Here is an 18823-nt window from a genome sequence, read left to right on the forward strand (position 1 = left end):
TGTAAATGCACAAAGAACACAAATAGTCATATTGAAAGGTAAGAAATCTAGTATCACCTTCAACAAATAATGCACCCTTAACAAATTAAGATCCATATATCTCTAGGTCATAGAGCACAATGTAAAAAGTGATGAAATAAAAAACAATGTAGGATTTGAACCAACAATCTTCAATAGAAAAAGTCTTTTCAAGATTATTTCTTAATCTTTCACCACTTCAAAGAAAAATCATTACTAAAATTGCAACACTAAATAATAACCTTATTTCTAGAAATATATGTTGTATCTTGGGCCAAGACATCAATCTCAATGTCTATTTTACTCATCTTTCACTTTTACTACAAATATTTAGCCAATTAATATTAGATGTGATAAACAAAGTGATTTATAAGATAGCTACAAGAAAAGTTAATTCAGTTCTACAATCTATATGATATAGCAAATCTAATTGAATTCTCAAATATTTGTGTCACAACTAAGTATAAAAACACTCTATGAATTTGCAATATAGTATTCATGAAATAAATGCTGTCATCTACCCTTTGCTACATGTGTAGCTGCAATGAAGTTGTACTTGAGAATTGAGAGCATGTATATCTTCACAGAAGGTTTAAAATATTTCCAGTGACTTGTTGGGTACAAAATGTGTTTGCATAGAGTGCCTATTGTGACAAATTTATTACAAAAAGTGCTTCCCCCTAGTTAATGTAAGGGATGAGATGTGACACTTTGAAGAATCTCATATCATATCCAAGTTTCTTCATACCTTAGAAGACTTTTCAAGTTTGGCCAAAACTTCAAATGTGAACTTGGTTTAACCAGCACGACAAAATTTTCTAGTTTGTATCCACTTCAAAGAATAACCAGGCAGAAATAGGGTCCAATATTCCATCCAGATCTGAAACCACAATAAACCAAGTTTGAACAAATTTTAAGTCCAAAATCCTCTTCAAACTCCTTTCAACACACTTCAACTTATTTCTTCAAGGTTGGAACTGATAAGTTTAGCATAACTGGAGAGTTCTCGAATCTCTAAATGCTAAAAAAATTCAAGCCAATCTCCCTTTATAATATGGTTTACCAATTGTCTCCAAAATCATTGTTCAACAACTTAAAGGGACAATAATTTTGTTCTAGTAAGTTCTTTTAGAAAACTTGCACGGAATTCCCCAAACAAGTCCAAAACAACTACTATGACAAGGCTAAGTTCTTACTATCAAAGTGAGCATGAAGAACCTTCACCACAATATTTATAGGCATAAGTGGTTTCATATATATGTTTTTTATTTGTAGTACCAAAAGAGCTATAGTCAAAATCTATTCTTCTCAATGATACATGAAAAAGGGTGCATCCCTAGTTCTTTTTTAGTTATTTCTATCCTTATCACATTTCAAGGACATTATCCCTCAAACACATCCTAATGCCCTCCCTAAGATGGCAAGAGTCATCTCTGGATGCCACTTGTCCTAAGGATGCCTAGGAGTGTCCTAACTTTGTTTTTACATAAAATCTCTCCCTTACAAAAAAAAGAAAAGAAACTATGGTAAAGTTAGGCATTATAGACCTGAATAATTTAGTTTGGCAATTATATAGGAGACAATTGGTTCTATGATTGCTTATACACACACACACACACATACAATTTCTCTCTCTTTGTGCTACTTTCCTAGCTTCATGGTTGGTTGCAGAAAATTGATAGAAAGAGTGGAAATCTAGTCATTTCACATAATTGTGATTGTCAATTATTAAGGAGTATTCAACAAATACATCATTACACATATTATAGCCCATATATCAAATAATACGTAATATGCACATATTTATGCATAGCACAATTGATTACATATTAAGAGATGCAAATATATTAAACTTTGTTACCCAAAACTATATTGTCTCCTATATAATTATCAATTTAAAATTTGTTGATTTGGTTTGAAATTTTATATTTCTATAGAAATTCTACTAAGTCTTACTTTGAAAATTCTTGACATCCAAAGTTTGTTGACTTCCTGAATGAACTTAATTTTTTGAACCATGTAACCATGGTTGCATGTGTAACTATCAATTTTTACTAAAAATTCCTAGGATCAAATTTTCTTGACTTCTTAAATGTGAACTAAATTTTTTGAACCCGAAAACTATAATTACACATGTTAATGTCAACCAAAAAATAAGAATGTTACAAAAAGCATAATAGCAATTGAGAAACTCTATATGTCAATCAAATATTCAATTTCAAGAGAAACATAATAGTATTTGAAATTCTTTCCATAACTTGCACTGAGATTTACCCATTCAAAGAAAATGCTCTACATGCCTTAATGAGAACCCATCTATGTGCCTTGATGGAGCTCTAACCAAAGTTATCAATGTCCCCAAGGGCTTTGATTACGAGCTCTACAATTGGAATGGCATCAACAAGATCCATAGCCCCAATGCTTTTTCCATCTTATTCAAGGATAGTGCTTGTCGCTACTTCAGATACATGGTCTCCAAGAAGATGTACATTTACAATATTAATGATGATTGTTTTGTAAGTTTTTCTTCTGATCTCCCTTTTTTGAGTCTAGATCTAGTCGATCCCTTTATTTTTCCTTTTTCATTTTTCATCGGGTAGCCCTTTGTGTTGTAGGTTGCTAAACATCCATCTAGGAAGGACATTAATGCACTAGAGTAGCACATAAAGAACTTGTTTTTCCCTTCAACACCATTTTTATTCAATACCTTGTATGATCCATATAGGGAGGGTGCAAACTTTGTTCATAGATACCCTTTTAGTCTATGCCATGGAAGCAAAAATAACATCATTTATACTTCAAAATCAATATATATTTATATTCACTGAGTAAGATGCAATCGTCCAAACTACAAAGACATTGAATGCTTGTTTTCAGTAATAGAACTGTATAATATCCCTTCACCTTCCTCCAATGATCATTCACTTCCTCTAGCAATGGATATTCTACAAAATTTACCCACTAAGCCCCAATATTACCCATGATGATACCCTACACGGGCAGGAATGAAATATATTCTCGAGTTTGATACTGAAATACAAGTCTTTCTACCATAACAATGAATTAGGGCATGAAATAGAACTTTTTTTATTTTAACATAATGAAGCTCGTGTTGGTCAAAATTTCAACCAACACTTAGTTTTGGTCAAAATTTTGACCAATACGAGCATGGATTTTAAAAAAGACATTTTTTCTTGCCTAGTCTGACTAATTTGACCCCATTTTAATAGATGGTCAAAAAAATTGGTCTAAAACTAGGGTCAAATGTACTAGTGACTCTCTAATAATTGTATTAGTCTAGGGTAAATCCTTTGGATTAAGGTTGACCTAACAATCATTTATAAATGCTTTAACCAGGTGGCATTCCAAATGAATGGTCTAAAGTCCTCTAACAAGGCTCACTCCTAATAGGGTGATTGAAATCATTTAATAGGGTCACATTTAACAATGTGCATTGTAACCTTTAATAGGGTTGACCTTTCATAGGGCATCACTTCAAAAGAGTGAGAAAGAGTAGCATGTTGTTGGTGATTTTTCTTAAATTGGGTTTTCACGTAAATCATTGTGTTAAGTGTGTTATTGAATCTCTTATGTTTCATATTTACATTTCTACAAATTTATTTGATAGTAACCTACAAGTTTTAAGTGATTGCATAATCTTATGGATGCATGCATGATGAAAATGTTTTATGGGTTCACTAAGTTGTGAAAAGTTTTAATAGTACATCTAGACCTTGGATCTATGAATTTGAAGATTGCCAATATGAAAAGAAGTATGTTGCATTTAAGACAATAAACAAGATTAAGTATGCTTCAAAGATAATAAATGGCATAGATGGGCAATAAGTTGTTGTAGTGTGATGTTTATGCAATTATTGTTGTCGTGTATGCCAATATATAATATTCTGGTGAGGTCAGAATAATGGTTCCCACTTTCCATCATGAAGAAATTAGATAGAAAGTCCTCTCTCTCTCTCTCTCTCTCTCTCTCTCTCTCTCTCTCTCTGTGTGTGTGTGTGTGTGTGTGTGTGTGTGTGTGTGTACGTGTACAAACACACACATATACACACACAATCTTAGATCCAAAAATAAGATGAGCTTCTTTTCAGATCTATGAACCTAAAAATTTCAAATATGAATAGAAGTATGTTGCATTTAAGGCAATAAAGAAGATTAAATATGATCCATAGCCAATCAATGGCCTAGATGAGGAATAAGTTGTTTTGGTCTGATGTTTATGCAATTATTATTTTCATGTGTGCCAATATACAACATCAATCTGTACTTGAAGACTCAAGGTAAGAATGAGATATTGCTATCTAAAATTTGTGTTGATGATATCATATTTAGAGGAAAGGATGCATTATTCAAGTCATTTGTAGATGAGATGAAGAAGGAATTTGAAATGTCTACATTTGATGAGATCAAATTCTTTGACAGTTTACAAGTATATCAAATGAAGCATGATATCTACATTACTCAATAAAAATAGATTAAGGAGATACAAAAAACTTTGGGAATGGAAGATTCAAGACACGTAAGCACACCTATGGATATAGGACATAAGCTATCTAAGAATGATGGTTCAGCTGATGTGAACCAAACATTATATAGATCAATGATTGGAAAACTATAATATGTTGTTCATGATAGACCTCATATTTTCCTAGCAGTTGGAATTATTGAAATATTTTTTGAAAACCCTAAGGAGAATCATATGATGATAGTAAAAATGATGCTAAGATATCTAACAGAAATAGAAGATTATGTCTTATATTATAAGAAGAATGGCAAGTTTGTATTGAAAGTTTTCACTGATTCTTATTGGGTGGGAAATGTTGTTGATAGAAAAGGTACAAGTGTTGGGGTTTTCTTTCTAGGAAAGGGGCTAATCTCATGGACAATTAAAACACAACTATATTTAATAATCAATAGTTGAAGCTGAATATGTGGCAATAATAGTGAATTGTTCAAAAATTATATGGACCAAGAAATTGTTGAAAGCGATGAAGGAAGAGATCACTGATCCAATTATTATCTATTGTGACAACACAAGTTCTATAAATATATCAAAGAATCTTGTAATGAACACAAAGACTATGTATATTGCTATCAGGTATCATTACTTGAGAGAGCTAGTTCAAGACAAATATGTGAGATTAAAGTATGTAAAGGAATAAAGAGCTGATATTTTCACTAAGGCTTTACCTAAAGATGCTCATGAATGTCTAAGAGGTAAATTAGGGGTGATTCCCCTAGACAAGGCTACTTAAGATAAGATGGAGCTCCACATTAAAAATGTTGATCAAAATATCTTACAAGCTGATTTAGAAAGTCATACTTTAGGAGTTGCAAAGGAAGAATAACATAACGCTATATCAATCATAGACTAGATGATTAAGTTGAATTATGTAGTGACATGAAGAAATCTACATGATAAAGATGCAGTGCCTTTGACATTATTGTGAAAGGAGAATATGATAGTTAGCATAGTTTAATAAGAGAGAGTATGTCAATTATTCGGTAAGGAGATGTTTCAAAGAGAGAGAATATATGCAAGGAATTGCCAACAATACGAAGAAATTTGATTAATTTCATGATCTGATATGATAGAGGGAGCTTATGTGAGCTTCATTGATGAGAACCAGAATGAAACTAAAAGAAAGAGATTCTTGGACATAGAGATGAGAATCAAAATGAATCTAAGGATATTAATGAAGATTTAATACTAAACATACAGGGAGATTGCTCGAAGCTGTACATGTTTTGGATTGCATGGTAACTAGGGGTGTATCCATCAATGCCAAAGAGGAAGATTGTTGGAAACTACAATTGAGACAATTGTTATGTTTTCATTGATGTCAAACCCTGTTAGTAAGACAGGTTTCTCTATGATTTGATTGTTATATCTAGATGATTCATAAAGAGGATTTGAGAAGAAAGACATAACAAAAGAACCTAGAGGAAAGTCTGAGTTATTAGATGCACTACAATGGGAACTTGATTAGTTAGACTTTGACAAGATAAAGTGATTTTAAAATCATATTACAAGTGAAGAATACATTTGTACTAAAGCAAAGAAAAAGTGATCAAAGAATGACTAAATTCATAGGATTGACCGAGAAATAGAGTAGAATATTAGGGAACTTGAAGTATATGTCGAGTGATGCTAGTTTCAACCAAGTGCTAGTATGAGCTAAGAAAATATAGTATTGACTGAGCATCGATATTGACCAAGCATCAATATATGTGTTGAGTTGAACAATAAGTGGTGACTGAGTAATCTAGTGATGAAAAAGTGTCATAACACAGTGTTGGACAAGGGACAACATTTGACAGATTAAGTGGAAAATGTGATTTCTAGCTGAAAAAGTTGATTTCTTGGAATATGTAAAATGTGTTGAAGATAAGGATGGATGACATGGAGAATTAAATTGGAGGGAATGTTAGGATTTAACCACAGATAGAAATAACAATTACACACAAATGTAAATAATATCATAAAATAATAGATCACACAAAAAGGAACACAAGAAACCAAGATTTAATGTAGTTCACCCATTCCCTAGACTATGTCCACCAAAAAAAACTATTCCAATATTATTATTATGATCCAATGATTACAACCTGATTAAGATCTGTAATCCATTACAGCTGAATATCACAGCAAGAACCAATTTTCACATCACAACTTATCAAAATGCCTAACCCTAAGCCCTTTTATACAATTAATTTTATGTCACTTTAGGGTTACACCATGTCAGCCATATGTTGGCCATACATTAGCCACAATGTAATTCAAAGAATTTATGAAGTATGTACAGTACTTCCCTAGTTAGCCACCACAAATTAACAATCTCCCACTTGGGGACTAATTAGACTCCACACTAGACAACAACCTCCAACTTGGAGACTGATCCTATAGAAATACCACTACCACATGGAGATCCCATTGGATCAAACCACCCTAGACTTTTCTATTTAGAAGATCAATTGAAGTTGAAGAGGAATTTAGCTTCTTCATTGTCACTAACATTGTAAACATATCTACTAGATTGTCATCTATATGTATCTTATCCAACTTTAATTGTCCATCATCCAAAACTGACCGAATGAAATGGTACCACAACTATATGTGTTTTGTCTTTGAATGCAAAGCTGAATTCTTTGCAAGATGAATGGCACTCTAGCTATCTGTAAACTAATAATTATCCCTCTGAGGGTGTCCCAATTCTTCCAAGAAGAACTAAAACCATATCATCTCTTTGGCTACCTCTATAGTAGCAACATACTCTACCTCTATAGTGGATAAAGCATTAGCCTTCTATAATCTAGAAACTCAGCTCACAGTTGCCCCACCAATAGCAAATACATAACCTATAGTACTCTACCTAGTATCAATATCCCCTGCCAAATCTGAGTCAACATAGCCCTATAAATTAGTAGTAGAGCCCCCAAAGTGTAAAAACTTACTGGATGTTCCTCTCAAATATTTGAGAATCCATTTGACTACATTCCAATGCTCAATTCCTAGATGACTCATATACCTACTAATGACTCCCACTGCATGTGCAATATCTAGCCTTGTGCATACCATAGCATACATCAAGCTTCCTATAGCTGAAGCATAGTGTACCTTGAACATCTTATCCTCCTCTTCTTGTGTCTTGTGACACATCTCCTTAGTCAACTTCAAATGACTAGGTAAAGGTGTGTTGACAACTTTAGCATTCTCCATAGAGAAATGTTGCAACACCTTCTCAACATAATGTACCTAAGATAGTGTCAAATTATTGTTCTTCCTATCTTTGTAAATCTTCATACTAAGGATTTATTTTGCTACCCCCAAATCCTTCATAGCAAATGAATGTGCTAACTAGAATTTTAGCCCCTTAATGTGATCCATGTTATACCCAAGTACAAGCATATCATCAACATATGAACATAAAATGATGTAGTTGTCATTATCCAACTACTTAAAATAAACACAATGATTTGAATGACACCTACTATATGCATGCTCATGCATAAAACTATCAAATTTCAAATATCATTGCCGACATGCTTGCTTCAAGCCATAAAAACTTTTCTTCAATCTATACACTAAGTTCTCCTTACCTTTGACCTCAAAACCTTGTGGCTGAGCCATATATATCTCTTCATCAAAATTATCATGCAAGAAGATTTTTTTTAAATCAGGCTACTCTAAATGCGAATCTTCAATAGGCACAACACTTAAAATAGTGTGAATAGAAGTCATCTTAACAATAGGGGAAAATATCCCATCAAAATCAATACCCTTTTTCTATGCAAATCCTTTTACAATAACCTAGCTTTGAAATATTTTATTACCTCCATCCTCTTCTTTCAACCTGTAAACCCATTTATTCTATAAAACCCTTTTACTTGCAGGCAACTTGCATAAATCCCATGTCTTATTTTTCAACAAAGAGTCCATTTCATCTTTCATGGTAGACTCACACTGAATCTTCATATCCACCTAGACAACTTCATCATATCATATAGGTTCACCAACATCTATTAGTAAAATAGAATACAAAGAGGGAGAAAATATCTCCGGAGGTCTAATTAGCCTTGTTGGCCATCTAACATTCACTAGTGTGTGTGGTATTTATTTTTGTGGATGTCGCACATCATGAGGAATGGCTACAACAACATCTTTTGGAGTATCATCCAACACTACCTAATCATCTTCTTTCTTGTCATGTTGCTGCAATAGATCTTTGTACAACACTTTCTCATTGAATATGACATCATTGCTTCTTACAATTTTTCAATTTTCAAAATCCCAAAGCATATAAAAAAATTCATTAATGCCATTTTCAATAAATACACATTTCTTTGACTTAGCTTCCAGCTTGGTTCTATTTTCATAATCTATATGAGAAAATGCTTCACAATCGAAGGTTTTGAGAAAAGAATAACTCACCTTCTTACGAGTCCATGCTTCCTCTCGAATATGAAAACCCAAAGGAGTAGGGGGACCTCTATTAATTAAATATACAATAGTATTGATATCCTCTACCTACATGTGTAAGGAAAATTAAGCATGCAAATTTATGTTCCTTGCATGCTCCATTATAGTCCTATTCATGAGCTCCATTATAGTCCTGTTCATGCATTCAGCCACTCCATTTTCCTATGGAGTCCATGGAACAATTTCCTGTCTATGAATACCATTAATGGAGCAATAATCTTCAAATTCATGACTACAATACTCACCACCATTATCAGATCTAAGACATTTTAATTTCTTACCGATCTCATTTTCAACCAAGCATTTCCATTTCTTAAAAGTTTGAAATACACAAATTTCTATCTAAGGAAATAAACCCATACTTTTCTATTTACATCATCAATAAAGGTAACATAATAATGAGAGCCATTAAGGAAAGATACCTGAGCCAATTCCCATATATTTGTATGTACAAGCTCTAATTTCTCCCTTATATTTTCCTTCCCGATCTTCACAAAATTCACTCTCTTTTGTTTTCTATAAACAAAACTTTCACAAAAATCTATATTAACACATTTTAGACATGGTTAAATTTTCTTTGAATGAAGTACTTTTATACGTTTCTCATTCATGTACCCAAGTTTGTAGTGACAAAATGCTATATCAAAATCTACAGCAGCTTTTTGTTCTCCCTACTCAACTATAACAATTGTTCTTGAACATTCATTTTTCTTTGAAATAATTAAAGTAGAAAAACAATATGACCTATACAAAGATATAAGGTCATTATTTTCACACTTTTTGCTACTACAAGGGAACCTTTTTAAACCTTCCAATTTTTATAATTAAAAGAAACTACACAACCCTAATCACCGAGTTGCCCTACGGAAATTAAATTCTTACTCAACCATGGAACATCTCTTCCCATTCTACAACTTAAAATTAACTTTACCCTTTCCAATAATCTAACAAGGTTCATTATCCCCCAAATAAACAAGCCCAAAATCCTCATGGATATAATCAATGAAATAACCTCTATTAGGTGTAGCATAAAATGAAGCACCAAAATCTAAAACCCATGAATCATCAACACTTTCTAAAGATAGAAGCAAAGTATCCTCTTTAGATTTTTTACTTACCACATTTGCATCCTTGTCTCCATCTTTCTTTTCTCCTTCATTTTTCTTTCGAGTCTAGGAGTCTTTCTTCTTATGCCTTGGTTTCCCACAGTACCAGTAGTCATTTGGTCATCTCAATTAAGACCTCCTCCCCTTTGACTTTCCTCTTGATTTCCCACAATTTTGAGAATTGTTTCCTCTCAGTCATTCTACCGCTGCTTTGTGCATTCAAAACACTTCTTGATGTAGATCCACCTGAGGATTTCCTACGAGTTTCCTCACTCTAAATAACATGACCAATATTTTAGGGTACTAGATCCATAAACAAAATTACTCACAGCCATTACCAAGTCATTCTAGCTTTTAGGCAAATAACACAAAATCAAGAGAGCTCTAATTTCTTCATCAAAATTGATACCCAGAAAAGATAATTGACTAGTAATAGTATTATACTTATTTAAATGATCTACAATAGATCCACCTTCTACCATTTTCATATTAAATAAATGCTTCATGAGAAATACCTTATTTGAAGTGGAGGGTTTTTTCTTATAATTTTGCTAGTGTTTCCATCAATTCTTTCACTATCTTTGCTTTTGTAATATTAAATGCCACTAATGGTGCTAGACATAATCGAATGCTTCCAAGTGCTTTTCTATCTAAAATATCCCAATCATCATTTGAAATAGATCCTTGATTCTTGGTTTTTCCTTCCACTGGATTCCATAAATCCTTCTAATAAAGATAGTCTTCCATTTGCATCTTTCTTAACTGAAAGTTTTTTCTGCTAAATTTGTCAACCCTCAGCTTACCCTCATCTGCCATCACTCCAACTCAATTATGAGACTCTCCTATAGAGCATAACTAAAAAAAAAACTTGGCTCTAATACCACTTGCTAGGATTTAACCACAAATCGAAATAACAATTAAATAAAAATATGAACAATATCAAAAAATAATAGATCAAACAAAAAGGAACACAAGACACCAAGATTTAACATGGTTCACTCAATCCCTAGGCTATGTCCACCAAACAATAAATCTAATATTATTATTATGATCCAGTGATTACAACCTGATTACAATTTGTAATCCCTTACAATTGAATATGACATAGTGCAAGGCAAGAGAATCCCCAAAGGAAATGTCCTAGTCCCCAGCTATAAAACTACACAGAAGAAACACAATAACAAGAAGCAATAACACAAGATTTGATACCAAATTAAAATAATATATTCATAAATATAACTAATTACATGCAATGTGTTGGGCTGTAAGGCCTTCCCAGTTATGAAAAATACAAAGAAAGTAATAGTTCTACAAGATCCCTCAAGATCAAATCCCAAACCCTAGCTACTCTAGATCCACACTCTAGTAGAAACCTCCAAGGACGATCTCAACTTGTGCTTACAAGCCCACCAAGCAATCTCCTTGTTTTCCAAGCCACAATTGCTAGCTCTTCTCCAAATTAGCTCTTCCAAGCTCCTCCACTTCTCCACCATGGATGAATAATGGCTAAAGACTTCCCCAAAACCCCTACTTATACCAATCTAAGACACAAGTTGGCCCAGATCACAAATTAAATACAAATACATAAATTAAATGCCACAAGTCAGCCAACAACAACAATTAAATTCCCAAAATCAATGTCTTAGAAAAATTGTGATATCTCCTAGCTCCAAATGAATTAGAACTCATGCTTTAAAACTTAGGTAAAAATCTATGCTCTCTTCAATCCTTGAAATTTTCATCCTCTAACTCATTGCAAAAAATTAGTTATACGGCTTGAAATAGACACCGAATTTGCACACCATGTCGAGAAACCAAAGACCATGTCGAGCTCCTAGACCATGCCGAGGTCCAAGACCATGCCAAGCTCCATAGACCATGCCGAGCTCCCAAACCATGCCGAGCTCCCGGTGTATGCCAAGCACTAGTATTCACCAAGCTACATAACCATTAACCAAAATCCCTCCAAACATGCATGATTGTGAGAAAACCCAAGATGCTCCTGCATCAGACACCTTAGGTTTGAAAACATGTTCTAGTAACTAGAAGAAAATCTTTTAGGATTTAGCACATAAATCCCAAACTGGTTCTACACATACATATTCTTTGAGTCTTCAACTTGCACACTCCTTCCCTTGCTTTTCTTCTTCTTCACATTCACCATAGGTGTTCCATAGGTCTTCTTTCCATGTTGATCTCCATCCCTCTCAAAATTTTCCAACTCAACTCAACTACCAATACTAAGGTTCCTTCTACCAAGCTCTTTATTCTACAAAGGAAATAGGGAAAACTTCCCACCACCTTTCTCAATAGTATTGTGTACAACCCTGCAATTATACTACCAAGGTCTATCAAGCAACACATGACAACTATGTATATCCACAATATCACACAAAACTTGGTCCTTATATTGCCCAATCTGGAAATCAACAAGGCATTGCTCCCTCACTTCTAAAGCATGCTCATCTTGTAACTAGCCAATCCTATAAGGATAAGGATGTCTCATTCTCTTCAAACCAAGTTTTCGAACCATCTCTTTAGCAACAAGATTATTAGTACTACCATCATCCACAATCACTTTGCAGACTTTACCACTAGACTTACAACAAGTTTTGAATAAACTAGTCCTCTAACAAGAATCCAATGTGCTCTCACCAACCAATACTTGTCGAGCCAAAAAAATCTCTCCTTGCTTAGGCTAACTATCTTGGACTTCAACCTCATTCACAATTTTAGTTGTCCTACCAATTGGACATTCAAAAGATATATTCCCTTCTTGACCACACTTGAGACAATTACCTCTGAACCCACCTCCACTTATCCTTCTTCTCTATTCAATAGGTTTTGGTTCACCTACTACTTTTTGTTTAGCTTATTTTGAACTATCTTGTTCTCCTTCCTTCGAGAACTACCTTGATTCTTCCTCTTTAGCTTCTCCTCTACTCTCAAAGAATATTGATAAGCATCCTAAATTGAAGAAATATTTAGCATACCAACCTCATCCTAAATATTGAATCTCAAACCATTAATATACCATGCTACCTTCTCCTTTGACAATTCTCCATGCCTAGATAGAATAGTCAACTTGTAGAACTCCTCTATATAATCTTTCACAGTCATATCCTTATGCTTTAGACTCTACAACCTTTTAAACAACTCAAGTTAATATTCAATAGGAATGAACTTAGCCTTCAACTTAGTTACCATCAATTTCCATCTAGTGATCTTCATTTCACCTTCCTCTTCTCTATCTCTTTGTAGTTGTTTCCACCAAAGAGCAGCATGTCTCTTTAGCTTAATCTATGCCAATCTTACTCTAAGTGGATCCTCAATATCCTCAAGCTCAAAGTAGTCTTCCAATTCACCAATCTAATCAATTAGGTCTTCATGATTCAAAGTGCCTAAAAAATTAGAAACCTCCATCTTATGCTTTAGCTTTAACTGATATCCAGGTCAAGAAAACTGACCAACCCTAATTCCAATAGGTCTCTCCACATGATTAGATCTATCCTCACTAGCAGATCTAGCAACTTCAAAGTCTTCATCAACTTCCTCATAACTACCTTCAGTACCCACATGCCTAGGTACACCACCTAAAGCACTCACAATTTCAGCAATCACGTCACTCTTCATTGATGCTATCTCTGCTCTAACATCCTCAAACTCAGATCTGATATCTAGTTTAACCTTCTCTGAAATCCATTCTAGGTCATATTCAACATGTTTGTTATATGTCGGCCATGCGTCACCTAAAACATCAACCATGAACCCCAAAGAATTTATGAAGTATGTATGTTACTTCCCTGGTCAAACACTAATAGTGGACCCATGTTTGAGTGTTTCTATGTAAGAATTCAAAGTGAAGTTTGGAGAAGTTTCTAGAAGAGAGTAGAGGAGATGAAATGTTGGAAGGATCTAATAAATCTAAGATTGGAAAACTTATGTTGGAAGCTAAGAAGAGTTGTAAAGATTTAAAGTGTGATTTCTTGAAGGAGTCCCAAGTGGATCAAAAATAGAGATGACAATGAAGGCCAATCAGTGGATCAACATGTGAACCAAACTATGATTTGTATTTGCAAAGTGAGTTGTATTAGTCAAATCAAACATGTTGTTACTTTCTAACCATTATATTAGTCTTGAAATGCTTTAGTCAAGGTTGACCTAATAGTCATATATAAATCCTTTAATCAAGGTGGAATTCTAATGGAATTTTCTAAAGTCCTCTAATAAGGCCACTCCTAATAGGGTGATAAATAATTTTACAAGGTCACATTTAACAATATTTTTTGTAACCTTTAATAGGGTTGGCTCCTAATAGAGCTCACTTCAAAAGAGTGAAATATTGGTGACATATTACTCGTCATTTTTTCCAAATTGAGTTTCCACATTAAATCCTAGTGTCAACTTGTGTGGATGTCACTTGAGATGTTTTACTGTTAATGTTTTACATTGTGCAAGTTTGATAAGTATTAGGACAATGGACTACAAGTTTATGTTATTGATTATTTACTATAGAGGCCAAGCTATTGAATGCTTAGATCTAGATTAGTTGACTTGTTTGATTATTCAATTGGTACATATGGACCTTGGATAACTGATTCACCCCTCTTAGTTATTCTACATCATTCTACACCAGGATGCTCCTACATTAGACAACTAGGGTTGAAAAGAAATGATTCTCCTAAATCATGTTTTTTTCACAACCCTGGTTAAATCCAACTCAGGTTGAGAAATCCCAACATCATCTTCAACCATCCTATTCTTCCACTTTATTGTATACTCAAAGAAATCATTTTCCCCATACTCTTATAAAGTTCCTAATACAAAATCCTCTTCAACTCTTTAGTTTAATTCTTAGGATAATCACTTGACACTATCAAACCATCATTAATTTCATGATACTTATAAAAATTAAAAGCATTGAATATAGGAGATATATCCATCATTAGGTGAATTAACGTTGTACACATTACAACTATCAAATTTCTTTAATATTCTACAAGGACCAAATTTCTTCATCGCCAACTTACTATATGTAACAATAGGAAATCTATTTTAATTTAGATGAACCATCACTTTATCACCAACTTCAAAACTTATATGTCTCCTTGACTTAGCTACATTCTCCTTGTATTTATTATTACTTTGCTCCAACTTATGTTTCTATTCTCCAATAATATCCCTTAAATCTGATATACCTATAGGCTACATCTCAATAAAAATCTCAAAAGGTGTCTTTCTAGTACTCTTGTTCACATAATTATTGTATACAAACTCTATTTGTACCAACACTAAATCCTAGTTATCTAGTTTATCCCCAACTAATAATCTCAACAAATTACCCAAGCTTCTTTTCAAAGCCTCTATTTGTCCATTAGTGTGTGGATTAAATGTAGAACTAAACTTCAACTCAATATCCAAATTCCTCCATAATGTCTTCCAAAAATAACCAACAAAATTACTATCTCTATCAAATATGATACTCCTCAATAGTCTATGTAATATAACAACATATTTGAATAAAATATTAGCAACATTCACTACATAATTGTTGGAATTATAGATGGAGTAACTAGGGGGGGTAAATCAGTTACCACAAAATATTTCCACATATCCTTTAAATTTTTGATAAAACTAATTACTGCAGTCACTCGATAAATATACTAAAAGATGTTGTAACTCAATAAATGCAAAGTATGTTTTACTTTTAACCGATCTTAAACATTCGTAGTGATTAACTTGCAAGCATAAAAGAAATAAGATAAACACATGAGTCACTAGAATTTAACATGGAAAACCAATATTGGAAAAACCACCAATGTAACTAGTTACTATTTTTCACTCTTCTAAAATGAGCCATGTTAAGAGCCAACTTGGTTAAAGGTTACAAAACACACTACTAAGTGTGACCTTGTTAGAGGATTTAATCATCCTGTTACGAGTGGCCTTGCAAGAGGTCTTAAAACAATTCAATGGAATTGTCACATTGTTAGAGGATTTACAATTAGCTGTTAAACCAACTCTATTAAGAGATTTTGGAATGACTACTACAATGGTAAGAAAGTAACAATGAAATGACCTGATTAAGATGCAACTGAATTGCTGATTATAGATCTCTATTCTGCTTCATACTAGATCCTTCCTAATTAAATATTACTTTGCTACTCCACAAGGATATTTGACCATCCTTCAAGTTCACTCACACACTTTCCTCCTTAATCAATCAATACACTTGCATACTCTTTCTCACATTAGAATCTCGGCTTGACCTTTCATTTATACCATCCAAATTATCAAGTTGGCTTAGTTATAGATTACAATGATTAATAAACATTACAATAGTCAGCTAGAATCAATACTTGAAATAATTAAACTTCATAACGCAAATCACAAAAATCCTTCATTGGCTGACCTTGCTCAGTAAACATTAGTCCTAACATGTAATGCCCCACCCGGAGATCCTTGGAAACAAGGATTCAAATCAAGCCAAGATATTTTTTTTTTTACAAGTATGAATGCACAAGACAACATCATACAAGGATCACAAAGATCGCAACGGAAGACTTCAACACAATCCCAACAACCAATGAATCTCCAAACGCCACTACCAAACTGACACACACAACCAAAGCCAACAACGACAACACACATGATGAGGGCACAAGAAACAACCACTCATCAACAAAACACCAAGCTGAGGTAAAATGCAGAATCCTGAAATTTGGCTAAGCCTGAAATCCTAAAGCCCTGAAAATTGGCTAAGTTTGGATTTCTGAAGCCATGAAATTTCCTAGAATCCATAACTTATCTCCGAGAGGTCTGAAACCTATCTCAAACAATTTTTCGCATATATTAAAATATATCTTAAGTATAAGGAATTAAACTTATACTTAAAAAATATATTTTAAACCCCTAGGAAAACTATTTTCAACCAGGAAGGTGTAAGAACCAAAAGGGTGTCCAAAACCAACTTTTGAACTTTCATTCGACAAGCCTAGATAGCCCCTATTTCTCGTGCGAGAAAGAAAACTGGTCTAGAGTTTCACGCAAGTTCTTTCACCACTTCGCGCGAGAAAGTGCGCACTTCGCGCGAGGACTACTGAGCTTCGCGCGAGGATTCACATTCTCGCGCGAGGATTCCTATGTGCCGTGCGAAGATTTACATTCTTGCACGAGGAAGAAACAGTCTCACGCGAGGAAGAAATAGTCTCGCACGAGGAAAATACAATCTCGCGCGAGGAAACAAATCAGTGTGACACAAAACACAAACAAAAAGCTAAACAAACAAGGAAACCTCCACACCGGGGAGTACCGGATCCACTTAAATCGAGGAATGAACACTCGAGAGCATTAACAGCAAGGAAAGAGGAACATCAACCATCAAAAACATAAAAGCAAGCACATACTGAAATAAACATCACAATGAACAAAGATACATTTCAGAACTAAACAACCAAATAAGTACGCGGTTCCCCCCAACCGTCAATAGCATCATAAGACCATCGTGGGTCCTAGCCATCCCCCGCGTGTAACATCCCAAGCCACCGACCAGATCGTCGGTACTGTTGTAATAGAGACATCACTACTAAAACATGCATAATAACAGCATAAGAAAATCTAACATGCTAGTGATAACACATAAGATAATCCTGCAGTAGATAACATCACCTATCACATGCTAAACATCAGTAAGCAATAGATATACTGCTAAAGCAAATCACATCATCTAATCATATGCTAAACATCATAATAAGGGAATGCGCCAAATAAAATAACGTCATCTAAACATGATATATAAGCATCCCAATGAAATCATAAATCACAAGAAAGCATACTCCAGAACCCAAAGTACCAAGTGAAAACATCTAGCAACGGTCGCACTAGAAAAAAGATCATCTCTGTACACCGATCCCTAGTAGTGGTGAAGGTAGCTACGCCTCCCAACCACGTGGCACCCATAGGTCCACACCCGCCATGCTAATGGAGATAATGATCCAACCACAAACACACATAAAACACAACATCCATGGCTAACACTCACGCCAGATAGTATGATGGCTGAACCAAGAACCTAAGACAATGCAAGGAGTACAGGTCCTGGTCAGACACTCAAAATGCTACTAAGTAGGGACTAACATCATGGAGAGTCGCTTGGCATCAAAAGGCCCAAGCTTGGATCGTGTGAATTCAGCATCCCTCAACGGAATGGCTCGGCACAACATTTTATTATCTTAAATTTTATTACCAGTCACACATTTTCTTTAATTATCACTTATTTAAAACTTCATATCCTCCGCTAACCCTCTGGGCACAATGATCACCAGGCTATGAGATAGAAGCCCCCTCCATATGCTACCCTACCCTACCCATGTTCATCCTACGACAAGTGCCCGTGGGCATGCATACTCCCATCCCAACCCCAATGATCATAACTTTTGGCAAATCCACAGAAGATCGAGCCTCACAAGTCACCCAACAAATGTATGCGTACGTACTCATGTGTGGCGCACCACCATCACGAAGATTATAACACAAAGATAGGAATGAGAACACAATGCAAAAAAAACACCCAACCGAAAGCAACTCAAGAGGATGGATTCTACATGAATCCTAAAGCCAATAAAATCATACATCATGAAATCACTCAATTGGCCTCAATCTGAGAGTATGGATTCTACACGAATCCCAATGATGTAACAAG

Source organism: Cupressus sempervirens, chromosome 10 (genome assembly GCF_028749045.1).
Source record: "Cupressus sempervirens isolate cs-2001-9-10 chromosome 10, ASM2874904v1, whole genome shotgun sequence".
Classification (NCBI taxonomy): domain Eukaryota; kingdom Viridiplantae; phylum Streptophyta; class Pinopsida; order Cupressales; family Cupressaceae; genus Cupressus; species Cupressus sempervirens.